Below are 15,284 nucleotides of genomic sequence, written 5' to 3' on the forward strand. Positions count from 1 at the left end.
TATTGTAGAATAAAGGATCATGGGAAAACTGTATTTGTTTACGTTTTGAAAATACCAAATTAATTGATTTGAAGAAAAGTTTTTACATATTTTCATTGTGATATGTCTTAATTATGTACAAACATAGCATTAAAGTTCAAATAAGTGTTACAAAAGCAACATAATATAGCATATCGATTTTTGAAAGCGATCCATTTTAACTATAGATGCGATGAATTATCACTGTTAGTGCAGTCATTTCTGATGTGGAATTTTCGAAGATGCGAGGAATTTTTATTGTAGAATTATGTGATAAATGCACTTGAAACAAATGAAAAAACTTAGTTGATGACTTTAGAATATATGATAAATGTATTTTCAAATTGAAATACAAACTCCTCATTCATTCTTTATGAAATATATAGCTTTTCAAACTTGTAACAAAAACGCTTCTCAAAATGTCATATTGTATTCTTCAAATTACGTTTTTTATCTATTGTTTGAGCAAGTCGGCTAAATTAAGGCTTTACAGCTAATTTCCTAATGCATGTAAAGCAAAACTTTGGTTGACTTGATTGCTTAGTTTGTATAATTGTTTATACAAACTTTGTAAATAAGATTGACATCTTTAAACAATATGTATCGGCATAGTTCAACCTGTATTCATATAATTATTATATTTGAATTAAATTGGGTGTTAAAAAAAACAAAGCAAGCACGCTAACTAAAGTCTTGCTTTACATGCTTAAAAAATACGCTGTAATAGATAAAAAAATAAATATATCATACAGTGAAAATGCGCCGCATATACAATACTAGTGAATCGCTCTACAGTGAAAATGAAAGAATAGTATCATTATTCGACAGTTAACATGACTCACATAAAGAAAACATCATAGTGGAATTCAGTTCAATATGAAGAAACTGAATGACAAAACCTATTCTACGTTATACAACTTTAATAATTGTGTTGAAATGAATATTTTTTCTGCAACAACATCTTACCTGTTAGTTATAAAACACCTGCACGATCTATTCGTGAAATGTCCTAAAGATTCACCTATTTTGGTATATATTTCACAGCTATTTGGATTTAGGCGCGAAAAAAAAACCCGTTCGCATCTTTTAGTTTGTTTTATTAGTATTATGTGTTTCTTAACATATACTTTTTAACTAATTTTCTTCATTTTCTTCAAAAATAAAAAAAAAGTCGTCTGTTTATTTATCATTCTACATCAAAAATTTCTGGTATATACAGTGAAAATGATACTTTAGGATCCGCACTTTACATACACTGTATTTGGTTAATCAATGATGTTTGTATTGAAAGACTTAACTATGATAACTTTTTACTTCACAGCCTCAGTATGTAGTATAAGTTAAAAAAAAAATGTCTGTATAGACTCAATATTTAAAAAGTCACATTGTTTTTGTCAGTTGTTTTTATTCTCTAAATCATGGTTTTTCAGAAGAAAACTATGAACCGTTACTATAAACGTGTTAATGAGCAATATTTTTTGTATTGCCATTGTATCGATGGTAATAATTTAAAAGTGATTTTACTAAATGATGTTTAAACCATTTTCCTAAAATACAAATTTTCCTACAATAATTAATAAGCCTATTAAAATATAAACATACTTTCGGTACCGTCATCGATTTCTCTATTTTCCGTTCTTTTTCTCTCTCGTCTTCTTCATCATCCTCTGACGATAGGTCTGGTTCTTCCTAGTCATTTGTTGTCCAAAAGGTAACACGTCTTAACTAAAACATCTGAGTGTACATTCTGTATATGAATTACTCACAACAAAAAGATTTATTTCATGACAGAGGAATGTGATGGGGTCATCACCGAGGGCCCGCTCCATGCAAATGAGTAAATTGTAATCAAACTCTTAACTTTGCCAAAACAATCTTACGCAATCTTACAAGAAATGAGCTCTTTTTGACAAATGATACAAGAAGATTTCCGTTTACATGGCTCATTGTTAAACGATACCCCTTCGTCCCCAAAACAGTCAAAGACCTTAGCTCGCATGTGAATGATCTAATAAAGATGACTATTCGATATATTGTCAACACCACATTTTAGAAAAACATCCTACGAAGTATACGATTTTTGTTAAATGAGTTATAAGAGGAGAGTTGCGTTCAAAAGGGTGCGAGCATATGACGAATTGACAAGCGAGAGCCTAAGTATGGTTATTAAAATTGGACTTATTAGCAACTCATCATGGATTTGTTCCATTCACGTACTCCTTCCATTGTTTATAATTGTCATAGAGTATCACAACATGAGCAAGTGATTAGATGTAACCAATAGAACCGGAACTGCTTATTATTCTAAAGCAAATGAGATCACAGCCAGACTTTATTTGTTCGTATTATTCTAATTTTTTTTTGTGGTTTTTGTTATTGTTCTGTGGGCTGTTTTTTAGTTATTTTTCTCGTATTGCATTTTTAGTTTTCGGGTAGTATTTTGTTGAATATTTTGCATATGTCCGTCTTTTAACTTTAGACAATGGAGTTGTTGGTTTGTGGTTTGTAACCTTGATATCTTTATACTTCTACATCTATCTATTTCTATTGGAAAATATATCTTTATTGGAAATACTATTTCTATATTAACAGTATTAAACTAAACTGTGTTATTAATCCATCATAAATAATGAGGTGCAAAGACTACTGTTTAAATAGACACAAAAGGTGTCAAACGGTGTATATATACTTTGATCAGCATGATGGCTGTCTGAATTGATAAATCTAATATTATATTTTTGTTCTCTTGTTAGTTTCCATTAAAAGTTAAAATAAGAATAAGATCAAATACATACTTTTTTCTCAGGTCTTGGCTCTGTGAATATGTTGATTACAAAAATAGCAATAAAACTAAATATAGCCAAAATGGCGGCAAAGTGCAGAAAGTCTACATCCTTCACGATAGATAGCTGGTCTATCATCTGGTTCTCCACTACCACACACTGGCGCTACATAGGTGAAGTCTAACGCCATTCTCACGATACCAGCTACTAAATTTAACATCAAACCCCAAAAGGCTCCCTGGAAATAAAAGGAACAGTAACATGAAAATGATGATGATGATGCTGTCGACGACAACGACGATTTTGATGATGATTATATATGATATCGATGACGAAGACTATGTTCTTGTCAATGGTAACGACCACGATAATACTTATGATGTGAAATATATTTAGATACATGGTATTATACACGGTTTATATGTTGCGTATGGTGTTCTTTAACATAAGGACATCAACCGTCGGATAAAAACACAGGAAAATTTGCTATCTGCGTTTTACAAAATTTTTGTCGAAGCTGGAGTTTGAATGAATATATGGAAATGTTCAAAGCAACTTGTTACAGGTTGTTGATATCACATCAGAACCTGTTTACTTTCCATTTGAATACAAAACATGTATCATACTTGCCTGTTCCGTCAATCTTTTCAAGAAAAATGCAAGAAGAAATAAAACACACATGAGTGGAATCAAAATATGACCGGATAGCCTGCATATAAAACCAGAATGTTCCTCCCTCTACAGCTTCTAAGATAGGTAACCAGATTTTACTGATACAAACTAGTATCAAAACTTTTACACCGCCTACATTCATGAGCTCGGCCTGAGAAGCCTGTTTACGGAACTGACGCCATATATCCATCGTCATAATTGCACTTGCACTGTTTAAAATAGATGTAAGTGAGCTCATGAGAGCTGATATCAGGGCGGCCAACATCAATCCTTTCAAACCTAAATACAGAAATCTAAAAAGTACCATCACGACTGATAGCAAAGTAATGCTCATTAAATCTTTTGTATGAAAACATCAATTACCTTTGTTCAGATTTGTTTGATGTGTTTGAGCTTTTGATTTTGCCATTTCGATTATGACTTTCTAGAAATTGACTACGAGGGTCGGTTGGAAACAAAACTTTACGACCAAAGAGATGGTTTCAACTTCCCAATGGTTTCCTTTCTAGTTATAAACCAAGAGATCTAAATGGTGAAGTTGTAATCACCACTTCGTAACTATTACGGCCGCCATCATGTGTTGGTTGAACTTAATGGAATATTCGTTATATAGATGATATCGGATATGTTCCTTATTCGTAACTACAATCCCCTTCACTCTTCACGAATGAGACCTACCGAATAAGACTAGTTAACTACTTTGTAACAACATGAGAAACACGACGGCCACATTTGGAGCAGGATATGCTTCCTCTTCCGTAGCACCTGAAATCATCCTTAGTTTTTGGTGGGGTCCGTATTGGTTTTGTAGCCCTATTTGTGACATCTAATTCGTGCATCATTATAAATATTATGGAAATTGATGCGAAAGTCGTACAAGTGAGAGGTTTAGCGCTATAAAACCAAGTTCAATCCACCATTTTCTTCATTTGACAATGTCTGTACTAAGTCAGGAATATGACAGTTGTTGTCCATTCGTTTGATGTGTTTTATCTTTTGATTTTGCCATTTGATTAGGGACTTTCCGTTTTGATTTTTCTTCGGAGTTCAGTTTTTTTTTAGTTTATTTTTTGTTTCACATATAGTTGACATTTTTACCAGCAGTAACAAACCAAAACTAGTCTGTAATATGCAATTTGTTGTAATTTCGGTACTGGTGTTGACTCGTACATCATGGATTTGTTTGAATTTTACTCGATATTATTCGACAGTAGACTTAATCGTATTAAACCAATCTTGTATTCGACCTTCATTTGACCGTTTCTTAATTATTCAAAGAATCTCAATCATACTCTGCTGAAGTCTGAACCATACTAAACCAAGTCTAAACCATCCTCGAACGAGTCTGAACCATACTGAACCAAGTCTAAACCATCCTCGAACGATTCTGAACTATAATCAACCAAGTCTAAACATACTCAACTAAGTCTTTAAACTTCTTCGACCAAATCATAATCTTTATCTCTTATTTCTTTTTCTTAGAATGACAATGAGTTAAACATGTTTTATCCTGGTCGAGTACGAGTTCAGACGTTTATGGTATTGTCAAGTTGGGTATTCATCATGGTTGAATTTGTTGTCGAGAGATATCATGTATATTTTAAACCTTAATTAGTTAATGGTTGAGTTTTGGACAGCGGTATACTATTGTTGCCTTTATTATACATATTCATAGTAAGGACATTCGGTTATTATTAATTAACTCATCATAGATACCAGGACTAAATTTAGTAATTATTTACATCAGTGGAATTTATAGTATAAAATAAGAATAACAAAAGTATGCTTCATAAAATTGTACATAAAATCCCTACCTGGATATAATATTCTGCTGATCATTCCGAGTACAACAAACAAAAGAAGCCCTGTTAACTTTATCAAAGCACCATACAATGACCCAGCTTTAGCATGAACCATATTTTTTGCTGGCAATGTCCTTTGTACAATCAACTACAACAGACAATGTTGGTTGGCATCACAAACCATTCATTGGAAAAAAATTAAGTATCGATAAGTGGACGAGGATATGCTGGTGTACATAATTTGTTCGTCTGTTTACAAAATGATGCATATCCTCTGCTTTGAAAGTTAAATTCGAATCAGCAATAAAAGAAAAAATGAAAATGATAGTTTTCTGATAAAGTGAATGAATGTTACGGGCATATGCTAAATTATAAACTGAGTTTTAATTCGTCTATAAAAATAGTTCGCCTAAATTTAACAAATAATAAATGCATTCCCATTCATTTTAGATATCTTACCTTAATATTGTATATCAATGAAGTAAATACTTGGTCCATGCACCAAACATAGAATCCCCGGAACGACAATCCTGTCAGAGCTATAGTCCACGGTATATAACCCGTCTTTGGACTTCTAAGGATGTGCAAGGCGTATTCTCTTGGCATACCACAAGAGTAAAATGACTGATTAAGTAATATGTAGTTAGCACCACTGTTCATATACTTTTCTGTCATAGCATTTCAAACTCCAACCTCTATATTTTATTTTGATTAGAATTAAATTGATTTTTGAAAATTGTTAAGACAAAACAACATTTTTTTGCGATCAAGGACCCCTACTCACTCAAAATAAAGAGAACTGTTGCACTAGAAATCAATATAACACAGTTAATGTATCTGTATATATGACAGATGCCAGTCCAGCTACAAACAAACAAATGTTCGATCATTAGCATACACATTTTCTTTAATAATATTTTGAATGAAAAATACTAAAAGTAACATTTTGTGAATTTTATACGTTTGAATCACTTTTCTACCTCTACTTTCATCTGGAAAGATTAACGCTAATTATCGCATCATACTAATTTTTCACACAAACCAAATTATTGGAACATGACATTTCATTTGTGGCTCAAAGAGTATATATACAGTTCACTTATTGAAAGGATCACAGCCACAAAATAAAAGATAAAGTTTGAAGGCACATAACGATTTCAGTGCAATTGGTTAAACATATTTCTTCATTTTGACGAATAGGAATTATAGTTGAATTTTAAGTTGAAAATAGGAGGTGTTGCAATACGTTTCTCATTCTTGTTGTATAGTTTAATTCTTATTCCGTGTCTTACCCCACATGATATATAAACAGGTACAAATATCCATCCTAAGGCAATTAGGAAAAACACAGCCTGAAATGAAAATTATAATTTTCTTATAGCAAAGCCTTTGGGGTCACAAAATACATGTTGACTAAAATCGTCCAATGCAAATTATCTGTGCAAGGCAACATGAGTACTTTGGTTTTCTTGGTCTCCTATATTATTATTCAATGTGTATTTCAATGGTCAGATTTCTCAAAAAAGGTCAAGATATAGAGGAGAAAACAATAAAAGTGTTACATTCATGAATTACATAATACCTTGCAAATTAACTTTGATGTTGATGAAAGAAAATCACTACTTTATGTAATTTTCACAGATGAATAAAGGCAACAGTAGTATACTGTTGTTCAAACCTCGTAAATCTATGGACAAAAAACAACATCGGGGTAACAAACTAAAACTGATGAAAATGCATTAAATATAAGAGGAGAACAACGACACAACATTAAAATGTAACACACACAGAAACGGACTAAGCATTAGACAAAATCCGATGAGAATAACAAATATAACAGCAAAACCAAATACATGAATTTGCGATAGATAAGTACCGTGACACGTTTTATAGTAATGTGAATTCACACTCAAATATAAGAGAAAACAAACGACACAACGGAAACACAACGTTAAAATGTTACACACACAGAAACGAACTATGATATAACAATGGCCATTTTCCTGACTTGGTACAGGACATTTTTAAAGAAAAAAATGGTGGGTTGATCCTGGTTTTGTGGTATGCCAAACCTCGCACTTAAATGACAATGTTTAATATAACATTAAAATGACAAAATAATATTACAGGACTACAATACAAATAAATAGGAGAACGTATAAGACAAAGAAACACATGATTAATAGATAACAAAAGGCATCAGGTTTGAAATTCAATACACCAAAAACGCGCCTCGCTTCACCAAGTGCGTGTATTTTATAATTCATGTCTATAATTTTTGTATTTTCGAGCGTCACTGATGAGTCTTTTGTAGACAAAACGCGCGTCTGGCGTAAATAGAAAATTCCAATCCTGATATCTATGATGTGTTTATTCACGATGCTATGACTAAATTCTGTCAAAAGTCAAAACCGTATTCAAATACTTTTAAGCAATTCAAGGAATCACGCTATGCGATCATGGGGATACATTCCTTAATGTTTAATTGTTTTACTTTATTTGGAAGCACATGTTAAAACAAAACAATATCCGTATTGTCATACCAGTCAATCCGAGTACTGTCTCCTGTGTTAGTAACACCCTAGGGGACTACCAGTGCAACAGCAAAAGTATCGTCCCAGTGATTGTAGTAATAACTACTGTAGCAATTAAGTACAGTGTCGGTGTTGCCTTTATACCTTGTTCTACTTTTGTTGGTCAGAAATAAAAAAAATCATGACTTCAAAACGAAAAAATATAAATCATTATCTTCCACTAATTTACAACAAAAGCCATACAACTGATGCTATTATCCTGACTATATTTTAATTTTATGTCGTAAAATGTGCAAATCGACACCAAAACATTTATTATCGTTAATTATCCGTTTTTAGATGGTGACGTTCCCTTGTCACCATCTTACGGTGTTTATATATCTCAACTTGTACGATTCGCTCGTGTATGTAACAATGTTTTAGATTTTAACGAGAGAAATTTATGTATTACTGAAAAATTATTACACCAGGGTTTTCGATATCACAAACTAGTCAAAACATTTACTAAATTTTATCATCGGTATAAAGACATGATTCGTAAATATAGCTCAACATGCAGACTTCTAATACGTTCAGGTATTTCACATCCAATTTTTTATGGTAATATTCTTTATAAAGCACAAAGGTGTCAGTATTCACCTCAGAAACTTACAAAACCTTTGAATAGACTTATTAAGAAGGGATATAATTACGATACTGTTGTCAAGTCATTAAAGATTGCATATTTTGGCGTTAATATTGAGTCACTGATAAGGTCTTTGCATCGGAACTAAACACATTATTTTTAAAAACAGTTGTTGGCATGACACGGGTTATGTTCTTCTCATATATGTTATGATGGTATGATACTAAACCCCTAACGGGAAGGATTGTGCCTGATGATCATATGATGAAATCATAATCTTTCAGTCAGTTTAATTGAAGTCTGGAGCTGGCATGTCAGTTAACTGCTAGTAGTCTGTTGTTATTTATGTATTATTGTCATTTTGTTTATTTTGTTTGTTTACATCTTCTGACATCAGACTCGAATTGTGTACAATTTGGAAATTAGTATGGCGTTCATTATCACTGGACTAGTATATGTTTGTTTAGGGGCCAGCTGAAGGACGCCTCCGGGTGCGGGAATTTCTCGCTACATTGAAGACCTGTTGGTGACCCTCTGCTGTTGTTTTTTATTTGGTCGGGTTGTTGTCTCTTTGACACATTCCCCATTTCCATTCTCAATTTTATTAAAAGTCAAACTCATAAAATCAATATACCATATTGTAAGTTATGGTAGACTTACATGCCTTTCATATATAATAACGGCAAATCCAGAAGCCGCTGCTGTTCCAGCTAAACAAATAAACATTGAAGCTCCTACAGTACTAGCATAAATTGATGCACCCACCTACAAAATACAAGAGACATACTTTATAGTTGTATGTATAGGTAGTATACTGAACTAACTCTGCCCTAGAACATACAATTATAAATTGGACAAAATTAATTTTAAATATCTGACATTATCGGGATCGTCAAATATAATACTTAAACGTACAAAAAACAAGCGTGTACGTACTATTTGTCATAAGTGACATTCTAAAGTCTCAAATCATGATTATGCATTTCTATCTCACCTCAAACCTACCAGAAGTGACTGAAACGATGATTTCGTGGTGTTGTTTGCAGATTTATAATACGTTTACATTGAATTAACGTACAGGGGTAAATTCATGGTAGACATATTTTTTTTTGTTTTACATATTTTGATACGCACATGCTGAAGACGACAAAAAAAAATAAGTTATTTCTAGATGTCGCTTCATCCGGACGCTTTCACAAACACATTAATGAATGGGTTCAAATTGATGGACACTACACACCAATGCCTATGGGAGGTATGTATTGACCTTTGTATTGGTTTCAAGAAAAAATTGTTTTCACTGGAATACTTTTCTTCACAATTGTTATGTCAATATGAATAAAATCGGCTAATTCCTACATAATAGTTGTTCTAGAATAATGAATGACACATTTTCAACAAAATTTTGTAAAATATGACTATTGATCACTATATTAATTTACGACTTACGGGTATCCAGTGCATTGTTTTTCCCGCCAAAAAGTATCCAGTTGCATTTCCTCTGTTTGGTCGAAATTTCGACTGAAAATGATAGATATTCTGTCAATGTTATGAATAAATATATCATTGAACTGCTATGGACTTTGTAGCATGATACATAAAAAATTAAAAATACAATTCTATAAAATTTCGTAACTGTTAGAACTTCCCCAGCTCTAAAGAAAGTGTTAAGACTTATAATTCAATAATCTCTGAATTAAATTGTTAAAACTGTTTAACATCTAAGGTATGGAATAAAAATACAGAATGCATGTAGACAACCGAAAGTATATTTTAAGTTGTGAAAGATTCGGTTTTACATGCACATGTCTATATACAATCTTCTTTTTATTTATTTTGTTTCAAGGAAAACATCAACTTTTACGATCATGACAATGAATAGTAACAATATGAAGTTTGAAGTTTTAACATTTACGCATAGCATTCCTTAGAAAAGTATATTTTGTGTATGCAGCAATACAAACAGGTAAACAAATCTATCATCGATTTAAACTTATTATCTGATATTATCACTGAGTAGGTTCTTGAATGGTAAAAGCTTAATGAAAAACATTGCTGCAATGATTAATTGAACAGACATTTAATAGTCGGTGCTTGGTTGAATATGTATTGCGGATGAATTCAGGGTTCTTTTCTTTATCCTTTCGCTCCTTCCAAGTTTAATTACTAATAATTTAATTTTGGATGTGTCTTCTGATTGGCTAAGAACATTTATATCGGCTCATAGACATAATCTTATTCTGTGGCCGTGACGTTGCCAACGTTGTTTTCACGATTTCCTCCTTAAAAACCTGCTACAAGTGCCATTCAGTGTGCTCCACATTTTATGTGTTAGTCTTTCCTTAAACATACCCTTGATTGATAGAAATGAGTGAGAGTGAGCAAACTTGATAAATGAAAATTAGGGAAGCGTTTTCGAAACAGGATTTTTTCAACAAATTATTTTCAGTGGCAAATTTTAGAGGAATAAACAGTATACAAAAAAGGGATATACAAAATATCGACTTGGGATTTAGGTTCAGAATGAAAATTATATGTTTTAGCTCAGTTGCACCAATATCACTGATACAAGAATGTAATGATTCTATATAAAGTTACTCACCCACAGTCCTACTGCAGGACCACCCCGAAATATATAGCAATAGTAACAAGGTCCTCTGTATGGAGTGTTTCCACCAAGTACAATAAGCTCCTGTTTTCATCCCTTTGTTATCTTTTTAACTGTCAGTTTGAATTTTCGCAGTTTATAAGATAACACAGAATATTGGTACGGTACCGTTTATGGTACATTAATCGTGTTACTGAGACACGTTGTTTAACTGGTCAGGTGATAAATGATAGATATTTCATATGAATTCAAATTCAAATATCCAGGTACACTTTTGTGTTTATTTGTACAAGAATATGCACATGATGCATATATAGATAAACAGGTAAAAGTATTCAGGTGTAAAAATAACAAGAACTTATTAGTAATAATGTTTCGTACCAAAATTTAAAACAGGACCGAGAAAACCGGTTCTGATGTTGATATTTTTTTTTCTAAATTATATGAATTGTAAATATGAAGACACTTCACAAGGAAGCAGATGTTTTACTTCCAAAAGATCTTTCACTATTAAACACGTTCCTTCCAAAATTTACATCTCGTTCACACGTACATTTAATTCGAATTGTATTCGAATTGAATGCGATCGAATTCGTTAATCGCAATTACACACTCTTTTTTATTTGAATTGGCTGAATCGCATTATCCAATTCGCATTAAAAATGCGTTTTTGTTATTATGAATTTGAGGTAACGTCGTTTGGACAGTAAAGCGAATTTAGAGCGCATTGTGATTCGAATTAGAATTTACGTTTGAACGTAAAACGTTTAGAATGCGAATTAAACTAATTCGAATTACGTGTGAACGCGACAAACGGAAGAGTTCTAAGTAATATCATTGATTATAGAGTGTGCCCTCGATTATTTCCTGCATTTCAATGTGATTTGAAAGTTAAATATTTACTGGACTAGAAAAATGAGCAACAATGTAGGATTTATGCATGGACATATAAACCGCTAACCTGCCATTTAAATACAAACAAAAATGTATTTTCATACTCAATATCAAAGTAATAGCAAACGTTTATTACCTTGTAATAACTGTACTGATATGTTTATCTTTTGTTCAAAAACTATAACTATACGTTTCATGTTATATGAGGTATCAGTTTTTAGCCCATCGATTACCGTTTCATTGAACTTTAAGATATCTTTCGAAATTTAGACTTAGATGAAAACCATGTGCCATAGCAACTTTGTTTCACTTGTTTCGTCGATTGATTTTTGTTAGCTTGTAGGAACTGCCTCATTTTAAACTAGCCTTGGAGTTTGATAATTTGTTATGCCAATTTTTAAATGTGAAGAATTAAGTACTTTCATGATGATAGACCAATCAAAGTTTTCATTGAAATTGGTAGCATCGACATAATATATATATTTAATTTTAGTATATATATATAGAGAGAGAGAATAATACATGGCAAAATCCGTATCATATGCCGTATCATCCCGAGATATCAATATCAGCCCGAGGGCCTTTAGGCCCAAGGGATGATATTGGTCGACGGTGATACGGCATGTGATACGGATTTCGTCATGTCTTATTCTGTTTATCATATATTTTAATAGAATCAGATTCATGGGATATCCATTTTTTTTAAATCGTCCGAAATTATAAGCAAGAAAAGAACATTATGATTGTGCTCTATTTTCCCAGCTGACCTTTTCTTTTATAGACTTCCTTATTTGCTTAATATCCACATCGTAATATTCCCTATAACCTAATTTTATTCTCAATATACGTTTAAGACAATGTATTAAAATGCACCCACAAACGATACTGTTCTATTATTTCAACAAAAAATAATGTCTAAAAAATAAATATTGTAAGATGTAGAAATGTTTAAAGTTTTCTAGTTTATTTGGCGATGATATTATTCATGATCTGGTTCATTTTAACTTCTGACGAGGTGAACACCAAGAAAAATATTTATTGAAAAGTTTGCTATCTATTCTAATCAAATTAAAATCGTAAAAATTTCCATTTGTGTTTTACCCATTAGGTAATGCAAACAGACTTCACAAAAAATAAGACCAAATAAGCAATAGAACTTCAGATATTTCCGTTTTATTGTGTCTTTTTTATAGATAAAAATCGCTCGTAAAGTTACTGGTTACTAATTTTTTTTAAATATCGATTTTATTTTAAAATTTTTGTTAGTTTGAACTATTTTTTTCCCTTTCATGCCAGGAAATACAGCAACTTGACGTCATAGGTCAAAAGTTGACGTCATTCACACTATGATGTCACGCCAGGTATGCGATACGGGTTTTGCCATGCGATACGTGGTATGCGATACGGGTTTAGCCATGCGATACGGGGTATGCGATACAGGGTATGTGATACAGACTGGAAAAAATACCCTTTATTAGATATACAAAATTGCTGTATTTTGTACTAAGTATATGATAAATATATATATATATATATATATATATATCAAAATTTCTATATGAATCCGTCCTAAAAAAAAGCATTTTCAATATCCGTACTATAAATCAGTTATTTGAATGGTGTTTAGATCAATAAATACATATTTTTCGAACGTTTTTTTTTAGCATTTTTAAGTTGGAGAAAGTGTTTAGATATGTGTTTATGGTCATTTTTAGCTTATAAATGAGTGTTTCAGGTCTGTAAACGTTTAATATTAAAACACATTTAAAGTTGTTTATATATATATATTCAAAACATGTTTACATGTAATGTGTTTACTAAGAGATGTTTTGAGATAATATAGTCCTATTCATGATGCAAACTAGCATTGAAAGAATATAAAGATGCTTAATTTGAAAATTGTTTTTGCTCAAAAGCAGTCGCTTGTTTACTGTAGTACATGTATTTGTCATTATTCTCGATTTCGTTTTCCCTCTTTTTCACTTTATTGTACAAAGGTTAATTTTAATAGATTTAAAGCTGACAGAAATATGGAATCTATGAAAGTAAATTCATGTCATGAATCTTCTGTTCCAAGTTATTATATTACCTGCCCATGTCAAGAATCTTCTGTTCCAATTTATTATATTACCTGCCCATGTCAAACATTATTGTCGTCTACGTTGACTATCTTGTAGATTGTTAATCAATGATGTATTTGTTTCCATCTAGCATTTCCAGTTATATATAACTTTGTGTTTGAGGCTTTAATTGCGCAATGATCATAATTTGATTTGCAACAATTGTTTGCAGTGTTTATTCTTACTTTGACCTGAATTTATTTATGACTCTAACTCATTGTGATAACCAACATAAGCTTCAGAAAAAAAATCCCTTATCGTTCAAAATTGTGCTACGCCGGTATATGCAAGACATATTTGAAGCGATTCATATAAAATATGTGGATAAGATGAAGTAGGTGCACGACGTTACTATATATAGTTGTGATTCTGTTTGTAAATACTTTCACTAATGGGTTAAGGAGGAAATGATAATACCCCTGATTAAATGGTAAAAGCGATATTCACTAAAAGTAACCTGAAACAATAGTTCAAATAAAAACCCTACATGAGTGCACAATATTGTATAGTAACTAAAGTTTGTGACAAAATATCATTGAATTAGGATTTATGGTTCCGTATAAAAAAAACAAGAAAAAACGGGCAAAAACGTGAACTGCAATGTTAGAATTGACTTATTCCATGTCGTTTCAAGGTAATAGTATTGCGGTCAAGCAGATACAACGAAAAGTATTTCAAATCCAGAATTACTCTTTAACTTATACAAGTAGTTTTAATTTGAAAATAATTATTTGATTGGTAGTGTCGAAAAACTAAAAAAAAAAAACAATTCGGACTCAGACTAAAACCATAACTCCCCGCATTGAAGTTGAAAGGTTGCTACCTAACTAAAATTATCAAAATTATCAAAATTCAACTTCATTGTTAAATAACGTAGAAAACCGGGTTTTTTAGGTCAGTAATATATGAGATTGAAGTATTATTGCAAAGGAAAAAGTTCTGACATTTGCGTTCAAGTAAAATATGCGATAAAATAATACAGTATAATAGTGCAACTAAACATACTGTTTTTAGTTTATGTATGAAACGTTTACAGGGACCAGAATAGACAAGTACCTGTTATTTCTACACTTGAATAGGTACGTTTACCTGTCCATAAATATATTATATTCTTTTACAAGTTAATACGAAAGTGTCCTTGAATATTTGAATTTTAATTCACATGGACAAGCCATCATTAACTGACCAATTCGTCTCAGTAACACGATACTATAAACGACACGTTGTT

The 15,284-nt window shown here is 31.8% G+C and overlaps 1 pseudogene; it reads right to left on the minus strand.

Moving 5' to 3' along the window:
* Window positions 1-1,620: 1,620 nt before the first annotated feature.
* Window positions 1,621-3,780, minus strand: LOC143042964 (sodium/glucose cotransporter 4-like; annotated as a pseudogene).
* Window positions 3,781-15,284: the final 11,504 nt, after the last annotated feature.

This window comes from Mytilus galloprovincialis, chromosome 8 (assembly GCF_965363235.1).
Source record: "Mytilus galloprovincialis chromosome 8, xbMytGall1.hap1.1, whole genome shotgun sequence".
In the NCBI taxonomy this organism is placed as follows: domain Eukaryota; kingdom Metazoa; phylum Mollusca; class Bivalvia; order Mytilida; family Mytilidae; genus Mytilus; species Mytilus galloprovincialis.